Source organism: Anoplopoma fimbria, chromosome 16 (assembly GCF_027596085.1).
Source record: "Anoplopoma fimbria isolate UVic2021 breed Golden Eagle Sablefish chromosome 16, Afim_UVic_2022, whole genome shotgun sequence".
Taxonomy (NCBI): domain Eukaryota; kingdom Metazoa; phylum Chordata; class Actinopteri; order Perciformes; family Anoplopomatidae; genus Anoplopoma; species Anoplopoma fimbria.
The window spans coordinates 24,251,087-24,271,086 of NC_072464.1; the positions used below are offsets into that span (position 1 = coordinate 24,251,087).

The 20,000-nt window shown below is 39.2% G+C and overlaps 1 protein-coding gene across 1 annotated transcript in view; it reads right to left on the reverse strand.

Annotated features, from left to right (window-relative positions):
* Window positions 1-20,000, reverse strand: part of LOC129104693 (mitogen-activated protein kinase kinase kinase kinase 4-like) — a 93,885-nt gene that overhangs the window by 72,785 nt on the left and 1,100 nt on the right.

The window sequence follows — 20,000 nt, forward strand, 5'->3', positions numbered from 1 at the left end:
GGCCTCCTGCAACCAACTAAATATTTTCCTTGTCAATCTATTAAATAAACATAATATGACACTGAATTGCAAATATTTTATATAAAACCTATTCATAAGATAAGATAAGATAATCCTTTATTAGTCCCGCAGCGGGGAAATTTACAGGATTACAGCAGCAGAGAGGATAGTGCAAACAAGAGACATGGTAAAACAAAAAAACAAGATCAAAATAAGTATTATAAATAAGCAAATGAGCAATAAAAAAAAACATTAAAAAACTGTAAAGAATTCACAGTAACTGAAAAATATTATATATACAGACAGCAGTTGCAACACTTTTTGGTTTCAAGTTTTTTTGTTTAGCCTAAGCTACTGTTAGCTATTTTATGGAGTTTCTTCTGTTTAATAGTTACGTATTGTATATGTCTTGGGCTTTTATTGTGAAAGATAATAAAGGAAGTGGGTCTGGTCTGCGGTGCCTTTGTCAGGGATGGAAGGAGGAATAAAGTTTGGCGTAATGGTTTCGTATAAAACATCCGTTATGCACAACATGAAGCTCTGAAAAATCCAACTCATTTTGCTGTATAAACAACAATTTGTTAAAAGATGAAAAAGTCTAAATAATTATTTCCAAAAGAAGGCTGGCAGTTATGAACACCTTTTAATGTGATGCCTTTATCACACCAAAGAAGAGGAATCAAACATAAGGTTCAGGATCTGCAGTGAAGAAGAAGATCAGATGAATGGTCGGTTCCACTCGGACTGATAATCACTGCAGCAACACAAACGCTCCGTGTGATCGATTCAACCAGCAACAGCAGAGCTGGGATCAGAGCAGAGGAGGAGAGGGACTCTATTAAACCCTCCTCAGGTCTGCAGGTGTTCACTCATCATCCTCTCTCCACCTCTAACCATCTCTGCTCTCAGCTCTCTGCTCTGCTGGAAGCGAGGCAGGTTCATCCAGACGGTGAACCACAGACTGGCTTCAGTCATTAGGGACGATAATCCATAAATAGAATCAAAAATCATATCATATCTAGTGACAAACTTGTCCAAAAGAAAGACACCAAAATGTAAAATCCCTCTCAGAAATTAATTTCATATATAATATATATGTTTAGAAACAGCTTGACAGGGTTAAGTCAAAGAAACTAATGTTAAAAAAATGTTTTGAGATATATGAATACGTATTTACAGAAATAAATGAACAGATAAATGTAAAATAAATGAAAATTGTTTCATATTTTGTTATTTGTCTTTATATTTCCCCTTTTTTTAATTTACTTACTTATTTTTTTTTTTATTATTTATCTTTATATTTATACATTTATTTTCTTGTTCAGATGTATTCTTATTCATGGCACTCCTATGACTCTTTATAATCTAGGTGAGAAATATTGCGTTATGATTCACATGAAACTACATGAAAAAGGTTTGAAACTGCTGATTATTCTTATTAGTGATCACAATTATTCAGTCGATCAATTCATTGAAAAATTACGATTGATCATAAAATGTCCCCCAAAAAAAGGTGAAAAGGATCATTTCCTGAAGCCCCAGGTACATCTTATGAATCGCTTGTTTCATCCTACAACATAAATACCTGATAAATATTCAGTTTGTTGTCAGGACTAATGCAAATAAAATATGTTAAGAATTATTTTTTTTAAAGTACAACACTGAATAAATTGATCATGGTAAAACGTTAATAAAGCAAAAAAAAAAAATATATATATATATATATATATATATTTATTATTATTTATTCATTTTTATTAATTTATATATCCAGACTTATTAATAAGCAATAATAACTAAAAACATGTAATTATAAAACACTACATAAAAGACAATGAGGGGAGGAATGTGGACACCAGGGGTTTGTTTTAGTCACATGGTGGAGGAAGAGGAGGAGGAAGAGGAGGAGACGGTGATTACAGAGTGATTTCACTGCAGAGCAATGTACTAAACAACAAGCCCTATGGCTAGACTGATAGATTTACAGTGTGTGTGTGTGTGTGTGTGTGTGTGTGTGTGTGTGTGTGTGTGTGTGTGTGTTTGTGTGTGTGTGTGTGTGTGTGTTTTTTATGACTCTGCATATCTTCTGTTCAACCAGGTTTTCTATTTTACAGTTTAAACTGTTGACAAAATGCCAGACTTTAACAGATGCTTTCACTGCTTGTAAATGCACACACACACACACACACACACACACACACACACACACACACACACACACACACACACACACACACACACACACACACACAGTAGTCAGTCAAGTGTCTTTGAGAGATTTACAGCGTTTACTTGTTCCTTCTTAATCCATGGAAATAAAACCCTGCATGTTTCTGTCAGAACAGCAGGAAGCTCTCACGCATAGTCGGCTGTTTCCATGACCCTTCGTTTCTCTTGTTAGGTCTTTTTGGGAGCGTTGGCGAGCCCAGACGGCGGTTAGAAAAAGGGCGAGTGACATTACATCATCATCGCCATCATCAATGACCCCCCCTATCCTCTAAGCACAGCCATTTTAGAAGTGTGACACATGTAAACACAGACTTATTGTGGTTATAATGGAGATTTGAAGTGGTATTATCTTTAAAATCAATACTAACAGATCGATACTCACTGAGTCAACACACCGGACACCAGCAGCTGATTAAATGAAGGTTTAGTTAATTATTTCTTATTGATTTAAATCATGTTCACGTAGCTAAACAACTCTAAAAGGTATTTTCTCAGAGTACTGCCACAGATTTCTGCATCTAAACACTTTATATATTGTTACTGTGTTTATCAGGCCGTCGTTCCTGTTGTCAATCAGACTCACAAATATTCCAGGAATCATCTCAGAGAAGTAAACGAACGTTTCAGAGCAACTAAAGGTAAAAAAAACACATCATAACCTGAAACCAAAGAAACTCACAAATATGCAATCCATCAGAGTCAGGAGGGTCAGAGTCATTTTAAAAAGGCAGTGAGCTGAATAAACTAGGACACACACACACACACACACACACACACACACACACACACACACACACACACACACACACACACACACACACACACACACACACACACACACACACACACACACACACACCTTCTTCTCTCTCTTAAGCTCAAATACGATTCATATTACAGCCACTACTGCAAAATATGTTCACGACAAAGTATAAAAACAACATGAAGAAAACAAATCATTAAGTGATAATAATTAATATACGTCAAGGAATTCCTATTCTTAATATTTGGGGAAAAAGATTTGAAACAACATTAAAAAACAATACTACTACTACTACCATCATTACTACCAATAGTACCACTAAGACTACTATCCCAACTACTACTACTAATAAAATAATATTAAAATAATAAAAATAATAAAACAGTAATAATTAAAATAATAAAAAAATATAATAATAAAATAATAATAATAATAATAAAACAGTAATAATTAAAATAATAATAATTATTATTATAATAATAAAATAATAATAATAATAATAATAATAATAATAATAATAATAAAACAGTAATAATTAAAATTATAATAATGTGACAAATTTTAATGGAGCAAAACCTACAAACTACATGTAAACTGAATTGAATTGAACTGCACTATATACTGATGTGGAGTCCTAAAATAAGTCAAGTAGCTGGGACACACACACACACTTGTACACACACACACACACACACACACACACACACACACACACACACACACACACACACACACACACACACACACACACACACACACACACACACACACACACACACACACACACACACACACACACACACACACACACACACACACACACACACACACACACACACACACACACACAGGAACATGTCCCGTCTTGTTCCTGAGGCTCAGTGAGGTTTAAGGAGACAGAAGCAGAGTTAGTTTTGGATCAAGTGTTTCCAAGAGGCTGAAGCCGACTCGTCCTACGGTTCACTGGACACCTAAACGCCTCATTCTCTGTCTGTTTGGTTTTCTATATTAAAAACTGCAGCTTCACCTGCAGATAAACTCACAGGTGATGCAATGATGCACATAGACATGTAAAGAAGGTTTAGAATACTCTTCTGTTGGAGAATGTTTTATATTTTATACATTCTGCATTTCAATCATTATTTTAATTAAAAGCAGTCTTTAAGTTTTCACAAAGTTTAAGTTCTGGATCTGCAGGATCAGGACTGAGGCTGATCCGAGCATTATTCATTGGATCTGTGTTCGCTGTATGAAACAGCTTTGAGGACATCAGCTGACAGAAACGCCCCGAGGTGGTGATTTAAAACACTGATGACACACAATATTATAACATGTTCAACCACAAAGATAAAGATAAAGATTGAAAGTAAGTAGAAGCTCTGAAATAGGCCAATTGTTTGATGCATATCTGTGCGGCACGCCTCCAAAAGGCTGTGGTTGCGGTTCACAACTTTTGCACTCCAGCCTAAATATTTTGTTTAATCTGACATTAAAGAAAAGCTATTTAAATCCTGTCAACACAACACTTCACTCTGCTTGAATAATAAATAAAATACTACAGAAGAATATAGAAAATATCATAGTAAACATCCAACTGTTCTTAATGTTTATCAATTCTGCTGTCAAAATGTATTTAAATTACTTCAATTATTGTATTAAAGTATCTGTAGGTTAAATGTGTAACAGCAGTTTAAAAAATAAAAATAAAATAAAAAAACTGATAAAAAATAAAAAATATTTTTTTTAAAAATTAAAAATATTTTGTCTTTAAAAAAATTGAAGGATGCAATATAAATACAATTCTTAGTATTACAATATTTAAGGGATATGAGCCAAATGTGATTGATTTCCAAATGAATGACTTGTTGAACTCTCATCTCTGCAGCTCCTTCTGTTAGATCCATTCCTATTTTTGAGGCGGGTGTCGGACTGCTAAACGCAATGACAAACCCGTCTCCATGGCAACCTGGTGAACAGAGGACGGTTTGGATGGAGGGTGGTCAGAAAAACAGCAGAAGGCCAACGAATCGGAGCCAGAACTGACCCGACGGTGACCCGATAGCAGCTGCTGAGAACAAGATACAAAAACAGACAAACGGAGACAACGACAGAAAACACAGAGTTTCTGTCGTGACGGAGGATAAACACGAAGGAGACGAGTGAACATCAGCAACAACTGTGAGGGAGGAGGGTTGAAGTAAACGACAAGCAGACAAAGCTGCATTCTCTCTGCTGTCCACCAGGGGGCGACTCCTCTGGTTGTATAGAAGTCTATGAGAAAATGACTCTACTTCTCTCTTGATTTATTCCCTCAGTAAACATTGTAAACATGAGTTTATGGTCTCAATCTCTAGTTTCAAGTCTTCTTCAATACAGCATGATGTTCATTTAGTAAATGATGCTCCATTTAGAGTCAAACAGACCATAAAGCAGGGTATGCTTTAGGGCGGGGCTACACTGTGATTGACAGGTCGCTGCCATGGCGTTGTCCGGTCGGAAGTCGTCCTTGTTTTCGTCTTAGAGCTTTAACTCTTACAAAGTGTGTTTTCACTTTATCAAAAGGTAATCGAAACATTTTGGTCCTTTAAATGTATTTTCAGCCATCACTTGCACTTAGCTCCGCCCTTTAGCATCACTGCTGGTTGCAAAAAAACAAGATGGCGACGTCTAAAAACCAAGATGAAGTAGTCCACAAACCAATGTGTGACATCACGGTTTCTACTTCCACCTCTTATATACAGTGTTTAGCTGCAGTAATTATGTTGATTAATCTGCTGATTATTTTTGACTTATTAACTAATTAAGATAAGATAATCCTTTATTCAATTATTTTCTATTACTATTATTTAAAAATGTCTGACTATGATAAGAAAATCCACTTTTAAAGAATATGTACAGATATCCTGACAACATATTCAGGTAAGAACTTGACAGTTTTAGATACTAAATGCAACAAACACAGTTTTGGTTGTTATGTAATGAGGTTCGATAAACTTCAAATGCCCATGAGCATCAGTCAATCAATCAATCTTATGAAATGTAAACAGGGACAGTTCAACGTTTAGGTCAACACTTCCTCCTGCCTCCATTACGTATATAATCTGAGCTCCTCCTGAGCTGTCTTTGGACCGAAACACTTATTGATCCTCTGCTGTGATTCCTTCCGGCTTCGAGGACATAAAAACAGGAATGTTCCTTTAACAAGTCACCCTCCTCTCCAGCAGCGTCTCCCTCCCTGCATGAGCAACTTCAGAGCCGTGTTTGATTTTTTTATTTTTATGTTTCTGCCCGGTAACACTGGACAACATCAGCTGCATCCGTGACGTTTCTCCCCACAGCGAGATAAAAAAGAAACCTTGTGTCTCCAGTTTAGTTTTAGGTCTCTTATCAGCTCAGAGCTCGTCCTCTTTGTATTGAAGCCTTTAAACTAATGCATGTAAACATCAAATAAAGCATTGATCAATAATATCAATAACAGTTTGAAGCTCCTGATATTCTCATTCATCTTTAGGATTCATGAATCCATCTCTCTCCTCTGACTGTGCTTTCAAACCCTCGGGAGTTTTCACAGAGTCTGCCCGGCTACAGGAGGAAGTGCTTTCACAAACTCAGGGCCCAATCAGAGCGCTCGGTTCTGGTCAGCTGGCCCAGGCTCATCTCTGCGGTCCAATCGGGCGGCTGGGTTCGTGGTCAGGTGACCGGCTCAGACCAGACTGACGGTGTTTTGAAGAGGATGAAAACAAAAAGCTAATGAGGCCGTCGGTGGTCTCTGCCAGCTGCCTCACTGTATTATCACTACGGCAACAAGTGTGTGTGTGTGTGTGTGTGTGTGTGTGTGTGTGTGTGTGTGTGTGTGTGTGTGTGTGTGTGTGTGTGTGTGAGACAAAGAGGTAAACAATGAATGAAAAGGTAGAACAGCTGGTGGAGAAATAAAAGACAGAAAGTTCAGATTTATACTTAAAGTAAAAATGTCTTTAGCCGAACTCAACAAACAAAAAGAAAACATAAACATACTGTGTACTACTATGTTTATATACTTCTGCTGTTAAGGGCTGAAAACAATTAGTTTATTTATACAAAAATATCTCAACATTTAGATCCTTTTATAAAGTGAAAACATTCTTTCATTCAAGCTTCTTAAATGGGAGGATTTCCATTGTTCTTTGGTTATAAATAGAATATATTTGGACTGCAGGCAGAACAAAACTAGAAACCTCGAAGACGATATTTTGGGTATTATAATGTGGATTTTCACTAAGACAAATAGACAAAACAATTAATGTCTACAATGCAATATCAACCGTGCAGTCTGATGATATCTTATTTTAGTTTTGTTAGTTTCACTTATTATATCTTTACTATTTAACTACTTATTTATTATACATTTTGCTGATGCCTCACAATCCTCTTTGCTGCACATTTATCTATTTATCCGGAAAATAACCAACACTGAAAGTAATGACTTCAGTCAAACACTGTTTTAAGAAGTGGACTTAGTCAACGTGACGTCAAACATTGGTTTGTGGACTGTTTCATTTTGGGTTTTTTAGCAGTTTTGCAATCAGAAATGACACAAAAGGGAGGAGCTAAAAACAGGCACGCACACACACACACACACACACACACACACACACACACACACACACTTCAGTTTCACATTGAAGCTTTGAACTACAACTCAAACTTCTCCGAGTCCATCAACCTGATCTCCAAGACGTCTCCTAAGCTCGTACTCAGGACAGACAGCCCCCCCCCCCCACTCAGCAGCTTTGTTTTCCTTCTCCAGATGGCCACACATACAGTAATCACACACACACACACACACACACACACACACACACACACACACACACACACACACACACACACACACACACACACACACACACACACACACACACACACACACACACACACACACACACACACACACACACACAAAAACCATGTCCACCATGTCCAACCATTTAAACCAAAGAAGCTCAGACAGAACAACAACTGTCATTAAGAGCCTCGACCAGACGCTGAGAGTTAGCCTGTGTGTGTGTGTGTGTGTGTGTGTGTGTGTGTGTGTGTGTGTGTGTGTGTGTGTGTGTGTGTGTGTGTGTGTGTGTGTGTGTGTGTGTGTGTCGAGCGGGGGAGTGTATAATAAGCCAACTTGAGGGATGCTGCTGGGTTGTGCCTTTATCTGGCGGGCCAGTTGGTCCAGTATTTAGTCAGAGCCTGACTCACTGGACAAAAAGCTTGTTTCAACCATAAAAGGAAAAATAGAATTCCCAGCGTCATTCATCTCTTTTACCGATCTGTGCTGGATTCCAAAAAAACATTTTTTATGCCAACTCTTTAAAAGTATGAACTCCATAAACTGAGAAGGAATTCAAGTCTAGTTTATTCTAGTTTGTTTCACATAAAATAATCACAAGATAATTTAATGTTACAGAACATTTGGTCATACATTAAGACTAAAGTTTAACAGAAAGGAAATAAGAGTTTTGTGTTATGTACACTTCTTATAATAAGGTTAAGGACAGGAGTGGTGTTGTACTAGATGCATGTCATAACAGATCAGAGTAAACAGGATGAGGGAGGAGTCATGATTAATTCATCTATGATTGAATTAGATTATTCTCCACCTCCATGATGGATAAAGAGCCTCTGAAATGAACAAATATGTGGAAACATCACAGCGGATGTTCTGCTTTCTAAATACCGTTTAAAGCAAACGAGTCTAGATTTAAAGCCACAGTTCACATCAGTAGCTAGTTTAACTGTATATGACTGTATGGAGAGGACACTATGGAGTCATAGGAGTGCCACAAAAACAAAGAATCTGTAAAAGAATAAGATCTATGTGGAAATATAAAATAAATAAATTAAATAATACAGGGAATATAAAAAAATAAGGAAATGAATGAAGCGAGATAAAGGAATAAAAATAATAAATAAAAAATAATTTATATGCGACCAAATATACATTTTTTTATTTATGAATACATTATAAAGAAATAAATGAACAAATAAATGGGAGAATTAAGACAATTATTTTAAATTAGTTTTTAAAATAATGATTAAAAAAATTATTGTTGTACTTTTTTAATTATTTTCAAATGTACATATTTATTCTAGCATGTATTTCTCTTGATATTATTATTGTTTTAATTTACTTATTTATTCTTTAATTTATTCCCCTTTTTATTGCCATTTTTTCATATTTATTCTGTTATTTATTTCTCGTTATATTTCCACATTTTCTAATTCACTAATTTATTATTTCTCATGATGTCAACATTTTTCTCTCTCATTCTTTAACACATTTATTCTTTTTTATGGCCCTCCCGTGACTCCATAACAGTCTGAGGACAAACAGGAAATGATACCACCACAAAATAAATAACAGGAAATCATTACGCCTTTGTAGAATCATCAGAGCAGATATGTATCACTCTGAACATTCATCTCTTCAACCAAAAAAACAGCGACCACACACACATGACCATCTGAACTCCCCCCCCCCCCCCGCTACTCCCAACTCTCGGATCACAGCGCCCATTTTGGCTCCAAACAGAGGGTCTTTTTACTGGGCTTATCAGACAGGAGCGGCTCACAGATTACAGAATGAAGGAGCCGTTGTACAAGAGAGTAGCTAATGCTGCAGAAAATCAATAAGGGTGGAGTCCTGGGAGGAAAAAGAGAGAGAGAGAGAGAGAGAGGAAACCCATCTAGAAACACTGGACACGCATGACTGAAGCCTCCGACCTCAGAGATACGACTGTGTGAGCTCATGACTCAGGAACATTTAGCTGAGCTCAGATCCAAGGACGAGGGGGAATCTAGTTCACTCACTCATGAAGATAAATGCTGTGAAAATATCTGGAAAGAACATGTTATCACCATTATAAATCACTATTTGTCTCCATCGGAGGAAAAAGACTGAATTCAAGATTTAATACTTTTGATACTTTCATTAAGAGAATAATTATCTTTATTACAAGTTTTATGAAAGTATGTGTTTAAACATGCAAATGAGGAGTTATCTTATTAGGAGTTACTGTGACTTTGGTGATCACTTGCCTTTGAAATATCTCAATATCTACTGGACTGATTGGTTTAGTGCAGTTGACATCAGCATGTTGGAAACTATAATCAATTAAGCATGCTGCCATTAGCATTAGCCGCTAGCATGGCTGTAGATTCTCAATTGGTTTCTGCATAATCTTTTCTTGATGTATTCCAAGAAAATGGACCAATGCAATTATGTTCTCTGTGGTTCATAATTTAATCTAATGACAAACCTCTTGAATAACCAAAGAAAGCTCTTTAACATCAGATAGATCTGTTCTTTTCCTTATTCTTACTGGATGATCCATTTTCCTTTTCCTGCTTCTCCATCTGGTCTTTAGTTTTGGTCACATGGACGCCGAGTATTTAGAGTTTTGTGGCTCGTCAGCAGTTATTGAAGTATGATTGATTTACCATACAGGAAATATCAAGCAAACCGACACTAAAACAAACATTTCTCCGTCTGTAAAGAGACTCTCTGAACCCGACACGTAACGGTGCGTAAACACCAAGCTGCAGTTAAAGATCTGAACCTTAGGAACCAAAGAAGAAGAAGAGCAACACAAAGGGAAGTCTGTCTGAAGCAGCAGACATAATGACCATAACAAACTACAAATCCCTGTCACACAACAGAGAAACAACCCCAGCTTCTGCTTCCAAATTACATTTCAGCCGTTTAGCATTCAGACACTCTCATCCATAAGAGATTTACAAGGAGAGTCAGAGTTTAACTCCAGACACCACCAAGACTAACAAAACACAGAGTAGGCCAAGAGCAGTAGAAGTAAATCTACAGGATGTTTTTGAAGCAGAGGGTGGCTTCTGGAGGTAAGGCTCCGTTTAACTCATGCATGTAAACCGTAAAATACTGAGTTCTGTGCACACGTAAGTGCAAACGATTAAAGGCCCTTTCAGAACCAATGCGCTCTGAAATGCATTATTTCCAAAGATGTGATAGCAGATTCTAGCAGAGCTGGCGCTAGTGGGGACAGTGCTAGGTGCTAGCAGGGCTGGGGTATATCGAGGCTGGTGCTCGTTGGTCTGGGGTATATCGAGGCCGGTGCTCGTTGGTCTGGGGTATATCGAGGCCGGTGCTCGTTGGTCTGGGGTATATCGAGGCTGGTGCTCGTTGGTCTGGGGTATATTGAGGCTGGTGCTCGTTGGTCTGGGGTATATCGAGGCCGGTGCTCGTTGGTCTGGGGTATATCGAGGCTGGTGCTCGTTGGTCTGGGGTATATCGAGGCTGGTGCTCGTTGGTCTGGGGTATATCGAGGCTGGTGCTCGTTGGTCTGGGGTATATCGAGGCCGGTGCTCGTTGGTCTGGGGTATATCGAGGCTGGTGCTCGTTGGTCTGGGGTATATCGAGGCTGGTGTTCGTTGGTCTGGGGTATATCGAGGCCGGTGCTCGTTGGTCTGGGGTATATCGAGGCTGGTGCTCGTTGGTCTGGGGTATATCGAGGCCGGTGCTCGTTGGTCTGGGGTATATCGAGGCTGGTGCTCGTTGGTCTGGGGTATATCGAGGCTGGTGCTCGTTGGTCTGGGGTATATCGAGGCTGGTGCTCGTTGGTCTGGGGTATATCGAGGCTGGTGCTCGTTGGTCTGGGGTATATCGAGGCTGGTGCTCGTTGGTCTGGGGTATATCGAGGCCGGTGCCAGCGCATGCTTCTTACGGGGTCGATGGAACTACGTTGCTGGCAACAACATATTGATTACTGCTGCATGTTTTGAAAACTATTTTTCTACATTTTTATTATGTTAGTTGTTTTTGATACTCAATTTTGATCTGCATCAAAAAGTGTGATAACCATCTCTAGCAGCCGGTTTACAAAATAAAAGCTCACTGGTTTCTGCCTCCTGTACCGGCTCCTCTGAGACAGCAGACAGTGAGACACAGTTAATACTCTCCGTGTCTCTTCAGCATCACTGGCTCGCCGCTACAACAACAAGCCATCTGTCTGCATGCATCCACCGCTCCACCCAACACCACCCTGACACATACTGTAGCTGCCTTACATAACCAGGCTTACAGGAGCCAAAACCAAAACAATGAGAGGGGTAATGTGTTAATTATGATGATTTTTATAGGAGTGTCAGTGGGACAAACACATAGCTGATGATTTATATTTTAATTGTTGGCACTTAGCTGTGAATTAAAGTGCTAGAATGCTAAAATAAAAATGCTAATTTGGAACATTATATGATGTAGGATCGCTCCCCAAGCCACAACAACAGTATGTTTATTTAGTGTATAATAATGTGTTTACAATAATTCACACGTCTGACAGAGTGCACAGAGGAATCATCGCCGTCAGAGACCATGAAGGACCAAATAGTAGTTCAGAACATGAAAATCTCAGCAGTGACATGCTGGTCATTTTTCATATATTCTGCTCTTTAACCTGGTGACTCCCTCCTCTTCCTCCCAGCGTGTGCCGGGTCCTGCTGAGGGATTACAGCCGCCATGGTGACTTCCATTAACCGCTCAATCTCCTCCTCATCCCCCAGAAACGCAAGACAAGGGTTGAGGTGGAGGAGGAGGAGGGGATGCTAAGGAGATACCGATCCTCCTCTGCTGCCCTTTTTCCTCCTTCATTTATCAATCCCTCACTTCAAAGTATTCCACCACTGTTAAAGTGACAGTTTGGATGTTTAGAAGTGTGGCTGTACGGGTAACTGAAGCCGTTATCTCTGCGCTCTTCAAAGACACCAGACTCCATTGATGAAAACAGTACTTTTACCTCTTAGATCACAGAAGTTGCTGGTCTACTGCTGCCTCCATCAGTTAGTTAGTTTGTGTTATTGTGTGCCTTTGGTGCATCTGAACTAACCCTTTAAAACACAGAAGTCACACAATAACACAAACACACTAACAGATGGAGGCGGCAGTAGACCAGCAACTCCTGTGTTCTGGGAGGTGAAAAGTACTGTTTTCCTCAAAGCAGTCTGGTGGGACTTTAAAAAAATCAATATCAGTTAAGTGTTTGTTGTTTGTGCACAGAAGAAGAGCTTTCTGTTCCCTTTTTTCTCCTCTGCCGACCCTCATGAACCTGGATGAAGATGGAAAAAAGCTTCTTCTCCGGCTACTTAAAGCCCAACCTCAATGTGGAATTCAAGCACCAGGGTGTTTCCACGGGAGGAGAGATGTAGGGATTAAAGGGATAGTTTGGCTGGGTGAGTAATTCATATACAGAGGGTCATTTTGTGGGTGAAGTATTCCTTTCAACTGTGATTCTAGAAGCACAAACACCACCAGGGTGGAGGTTCAGTCTCTCACCAGCGCTGAAGTGTCTCTCTTGTTCTTATGGCGCATTCAAATGCAAAAAGCTTGCAAATATGAAACAAAAGCCCAGAGAATCATCGTCAGCAGCAGAGCCTCTGCTTCAGTCCACACAGGGAGCATCAAAGAAGGCGACCCAGATACCGCCTGAGCTCTTATTGCGAGCTGTAGCTAGCTGCTAACAGACTCATTAACAACGGAACGAAGAACGTCACCTGTGTGTCAAATAAAAAATCATTCTATAAATACTCTTCCATACCACTTGTGATTTCATTTAATGCATCATCAATGTATAATCTTTACTGCAGACACATTTCAGATGTCAACATTTAGACATGTTGCCAGGCAACTAGCCATCAGCTTTTGGTTTGCCGAACCTGAAGATATGGTCGACCATTTTTCAGTCCACTTATATTTTGAGTAATAGCTTAATTATTAGCCTTGTAAAATGTACATTTGACATGTTTACTTGTTGTGTGCGTGTGTTGTCAACTCTTTGCAGATTTATTTTCAAAGATGTCGAGATACTTCACCTCCTTAGACTTCACACATTTCCTTTTTCGTTCAGGTTCTACTGCTTCTGTGTGAGGTTGATGGTTGTGGTTAGGGGTCATGCACATGTCACTTTTCATGCGCCCTAAAATCCGTTGTTGTCAATGTAAACGCTCGGAGGGCACGGTCAAAACCAACAGCAATCGTTGCCCGAGATAAACGCAGTTCAACTTTTGGGAAGCTGCAGAACGCACCTGTGTCATGTGACGAGGAACAAACAATCACAGCTGGCAGAAGTCTGTTCTGTGTTCCATAAATATCGGGCATCTCGATCGAACTTTTCACCTCACAGTCGAACAATTAAATTTGCTTAACCATCGTCTCACGAGTAAAACACAGGTTTTTACACATAATTAATGCTACAAATATTCTAAATATATTTATCTCAGGGTGCTAGATTTTCTTTTTTCTGTCGCTATTCTTTTTGTTAAAAAGTGCTTCCCACTGATGGCAACCAAAAGACAAGAATTGGTTGCCATATCTTAAAATGGTAACCATCACCATCGAGCAATAGATTTTATTCTTAAACGTCCTTGTCATATCAAGATTAATGAATTGGAATGATTATTGTCCAATCAAGATGAGCACTAGTATCTTTAATTATGCATTTCCAGGTTTTAATGCTGAAAACAACAATGTCCTTCATGCTTTCAGAGACATACTAATGATGTGAATTGGAACATGTGGTGGTAAAGACTTTAGTTCCTCCTGTTGTGACCTTTTACTCTGAAACATTCAGTATTTGTCCGTCAACACTCAGAAACAATGATAAGTAGGTCGGGAACAAAAAGCAGCACGACTTCTCCATCATCAATCGTGACAAAGTGGAGTTCCCGTCGCTGCTATCAGTAACAGAGCTTCCACTTCTTCTGATTGGAAAGGTCGCGGCGGCTAACGGCAGCTAACAGCGGCTAACAGTAGTTCTGACTGTGAAAAGAAAAAAGGTTCCCAGTGGAGCCGCAGCTTCAGTGCTTCACTTCCTGTGCTGTGAAAAGGTCAGAGCAGACACGACCAACATTCCAGTGTGAATAGCCGGAAGGTCGGAGAGCCGGCGTTGCATGAGTCTACTGCCTCTGACAGCTTTGTAGTTCAGCTCCACGGCTAGAAATAACTACCACACAACTGGAACCAGTTTAAGAGGTGTGATACTTTGATTTTGATGGCTTCAACTTTATATGCATTAAAATATAACTTTTCACATTCCCCCCCCCCAGAAAGTTGCTCTTGTGAAGATGAAAGACGCCTGTTTTTATACTAAATTTAGATTAAATGACAAGTTGATAAACTGGAAATGAATCAACAAAAGGTTTGCTAATCAGTTCATGGTTTAAGTAATAGAATCGCAGGTTTTTTTGCTTCTCAAATGTGAGAATTTGCTGCTTTTTGCTGTTTTATATAACTGAATATTTCGCTATTTTGGACTGTTGGTCAGACAAAACAAAGATGTCTGAAGACATCACGTTTTTGGTCATTTAATATATGAAATTTCCCAAAATAACCTACAATATAAATATTAGTTGCAGCACTTATGGGACACTAAAATGTCTAAATGAAAATATTTTCTTTCAGTGTTTGCAGTTCTTGTAAAAGCCAGAATGATTTTATTATATTAGTAAAATAATTAAAGAAGAAAATCAAATGTCACTGCAGGCTTGTAGCCGGTCAGTTACCGTTAACAGAAGGCCATTATCGTCCTGATGAAGCAGATGTTGAACCATCAATGAGAGACAGAAACATCTCAGGCGGTTCAGTGTGCCTTCAGCTCCAGATGTGGACGTTTGTTTAACATTAACAGGCTGGACATGAGGGATCGTTTCTACGTCTCGTGTCGTCCTTTCCTAAACTGCTGAGGCGTTTGGTGTCGTTTCATGACAAACAGCGACAGGAACGCTGTGGTTTTTATAATCTGACCATCAACAACTTCTCCTCTCTGAGCCGATGACTTCCTCCGTTTCACTGCTTCCTCACAAACATCCACTTAAAAAGAAAAGAAGTTTGATTGTTTGTACGTTCTTTTCTAAACGTGCCTGAAACAATCACAGCTGTGGTCTTAAACGGGTTAAACCATTTCCTCAGAGGGGGGATTCCCGGCCCCACATGCTGAGTGTGGTTTTACCTCGAGGCTTTTAAAAAATCCTTTTTTTTTTTCTTCTCCAGCTCTGATTTTATGTCTCCTTCACCCCCCCACTGTTTAATGGAAATGACCTTTTTACGCCTGGTAGCTGTTAATGCAGTTATAACTTAAAAACCTGTTTAACGTTCATGTTTTGTTTCTTTTCCAGTTACGAATGTCCTCAAGTTAGTTTGTGTTTTGCAGTCAATACATTTCCTCACTGACTTTTCAGAAAGGGAAAGAATTCAGCCAATGAGAGATAAAAACTTTAAGCTAAATTTAGATAAATTCAAACTCTCTCCAGGTGTATATTGTAACACTGATCCGACACAGACTCAAAAAATGAAATTCTGTTTCTCTAAATCATTTTAAAGCTGCAACAATATCTCATTGATTAATCAATCAACAGAAAATCACACCAACTATTTTGACAAAGCAAAATTTCTATGTCAGAAAACGTCGTTTTCAGCTTCTATTTTATATATTTTAATGTGACAACGAGACATTTAAAGACAACTCATTGGACTTGTTTTAACATTTTATAGTCCATAAATCTAGAAATAATCATTAATTGAAGCCTACTTTATATCCTGGAAGCTTAATTGCTTGTTTGGGTTCTGACTAAGTTGTTGCTGCATTAAAAAGGTTAAATATGAATTCTACTTCCTAGCGTACAGTTTATTATTTTGATAATAAATAATTCAGTGAAATGATATTTTTGTGTATCAATTTGTACCATTTTGTTTTACAAAGTCAGGAAAGTTAGATAAAGCCTGATGTTTCCACTCTTCCACACAGCTTATTGATTAAACACTGGTATCCGATCGCTAACTGACGGTGAATTGTTTCAATTATTTAATCAGGTCAGAATAAAACTATGAGAAAAAAAAGATAATTAAGTGAGATTGAAAACATTCTGACAGATGTTTTCACTCAAAAGTTAAAGTTTCAGAACATCAGCGTGAGACGATTCAGGCTTTTTATAACAGAACAGAAACATGTTGATGATTAAAGGCTGAGTGTTTCTCTCTGTTTGTACTTCCTCTTTTTCTCCTCCTCCTCCTCCTCCTCTCTATTTTATTTTTCCATCCCAACAGCTGTTCTCGTTGCACACAGCTGCAACAGGCCTCGCTCCGTCTCGCTCTGCAGCTATTCGCCGGTCTGAGAAGCTCGACCAATCGGCGAGTGCACGTGCCGACCCAAACACACACACACACATACACACACACACACACACACACACACACACAGGTTTCTGGGTCAGACGTTTGCGAGGCGAAGAGGAGAGCCTGGATCATCCTCTCTCAAACGGCCCACGAGGTTCATGATTCACCGGATCCTGAGGACCTAAACTCAAAATGTCACCGTTCATTTGTGCTCCGGTGCATCTGAGCGTTTCCCACAAACACTCGTCTCCTTCTTTAACAAAACATTTAAAGAAGCCGCCGTCCTTCGCCCGGAGCCTCGAACACAACAACGACAAACCAGGATTCAGCTGGATTGACCCAACGTTTGGTGGCTCACACATCGCCGTGTTTCTGTTCAACAGTCAATCAAAGTTTGAGCGACCTTATGAAATGTTGCAAAGAAAGAAATGCAAATAAGACAAGTTTCCATCGACTTGTTTGAAGAGAATAAACTTGGATACTCAAAGCTACACATGAGCTACACATGTCTGCAAGTTAAAAGAGTCGAAGAAGTAAAGGTGAAGAACCGGAAACTAAACGAGTCGACTTGGGCAATCTAACCATCTACGAGAGAAAAGTTTCAGTTGTTCTCTCATGTTAGCTTTTTAACATATCAGCGGAAACAGCTGATGAATAAATGTGTTTTAGAAGAATTTATTCTGCAATTAATTGCGTTTACTCTCGCAAAAACTTTTTGGGGGAGATAGTGGAAGCTTTAACCCTCTGAACCCCAAAGCACTTTTGGGATATTTTTTCACTCCCGTCACATTTTTCTCTCTGTGTTCTTCATTTTCACTACAATATAAAAGTGCTGCTCCTCCATGGAAACAGAACAATCATGACTAGAAGTAGAGAGAACTCACACATGTCTTTAGTGCAGAATAACACAGTTATAATGTCATAGGAGAAAAAAGCAAGTTGAATTTCTCTGATAATTCATTTTACAAAATTGGAAAACACTAGAATCTATATATCCAACATTTTTCCAAGTTTCCAAAAGTGTTACCAATGTTGGAAAAACATGGACACTATACATGTTATATATATTGAACTATTTACATTTTTACAGCCTCTCCTCTCTGCTCTGTGTTAAGCATCATGAACTTCCGTCGAGGTTTTTACGAAATTGTTGTCACATGACTGTTGGTCTCAGATGAATCAATCATGGCTTCATAGTTGAACTGAGGAGCTCAGAATTTATTGTTTTTTACAGAATCTGGTTAAAACAAACTGTTTATTTGTGGCGAGATTTTAAATGAGACATGTAGAGGAAAATGTTTTTCATGAAATATCACAATTTTAGACTTCAATTTGGCTCTGTTTTCTGACAGAAGCGTTGGTCACACACGATGTGTTCAAGGACAGTTTGTAAGATGAGAATCTGTCGTTTTGAGGATGGTTTAAAGACCCAAAATGGCTCCTCAAATCCTCATAAGATCCTCAAAGATCAGAATTTAACATGATGCAACCTCTGTTAGCATTAGCTGTTAGCTCCGTTATTTATCGCATTATCTCTCTCCATCTTCCCAACAAGCAAAACTACTTTTTTCTTTGCAATTGAGGAAGCTTAATCGTACTTTTCATTTTCTTTTTAAATACAGCCTTTTTAGTGCAATACTTCAAAATGTGCATACAAATATGTGAATGAAAACAGGGCTACTGTTGCATTATCAAGGGGAAATGTGTGTGCACGATTGTTGAACTACAGGTGTGTAGTGATAGTCTGCACATGCTCAGTAGTGATCAGGCAGGATGTAGGGATCAGTAGAGTGACAGGTGGTGTTGTTGTTGTTCCTGCGTAGCGTCAATCACATCGTCACTGAGCTTTAAGTTCTCGCCGATACTTGATCCTGTATTCCAGACTGAAGCTGAGGTATTTCTAATACTGCCATCAGAACAACTCTAGTTTAAATGAAACCTTCAACAACCGTGACATCATCAGCATATTGAACATGCCCACATCTACACCACAAACCACACGCTAATGTGCTCAACGTTCACTTGATTTCACTTTGGTTTCAACCTTGTTTCTGCAATGCAACCTGAACAACACATCTGCTGGTGGTGTGAGAACACGACCTTAAGATAGACATGACATCACTCCAAACTAACAGCAAAGCTTCTGGTGAAAACACACAAACACACTTTTGTCTGGGGTTCAATCAGCCGGTTTATAAGCAGCAACATGCACATTCATGCACGTGATTCTCAAATGAAACAGCTCAGTACTAGACCGGTCTTCTTCTTCTTCTTCTTCTACCAGGCAACAGCAGGACGTGGCTGCTCCTCTGATGGGGATCTGGAGGAGAACCGGTCTCCATCACATGCCTTTATCTACTGTGTGTGTGTGTGGTGGGATGAACAGGCCTGTAACCATTAATGCAGCACAGAGCCACTCCAGAGAGAGAATGTATAGTATATGTGTGTGTGTGTGTGTGTGTGTGTGTGTGTGTGTGTGTGTGTGTGTGTGTGTGTGTGTGTGTGTTTTGCACAAATGCGCAATGAAACACCGCCCATCCAATAGCGCACAAGTCAGTTCAGCATGGTGAGAGGAAGGAGGCTGAACGAGGAATATTTCACTGGGGTGTGGATGAGGAGGAGGAAGAGGAGGGAGGAGGGAGGAGAGGAGGGAGGAAGAGGAGGGAGGAGGAGAGGAGGGACCTCTATGGGACCAAAAATAGGTGCACCAGGGTGGATGTTTGCAAGAAAACAGATTTATAATGAATGGATGTGAAGCAGCGAGAGGCCATCAGAGAGATAATCCAGTCCAGACCGCACCGGTCCCCATGTGAAGCCGGGAGGAGGAGGAGGAGGAGGAGG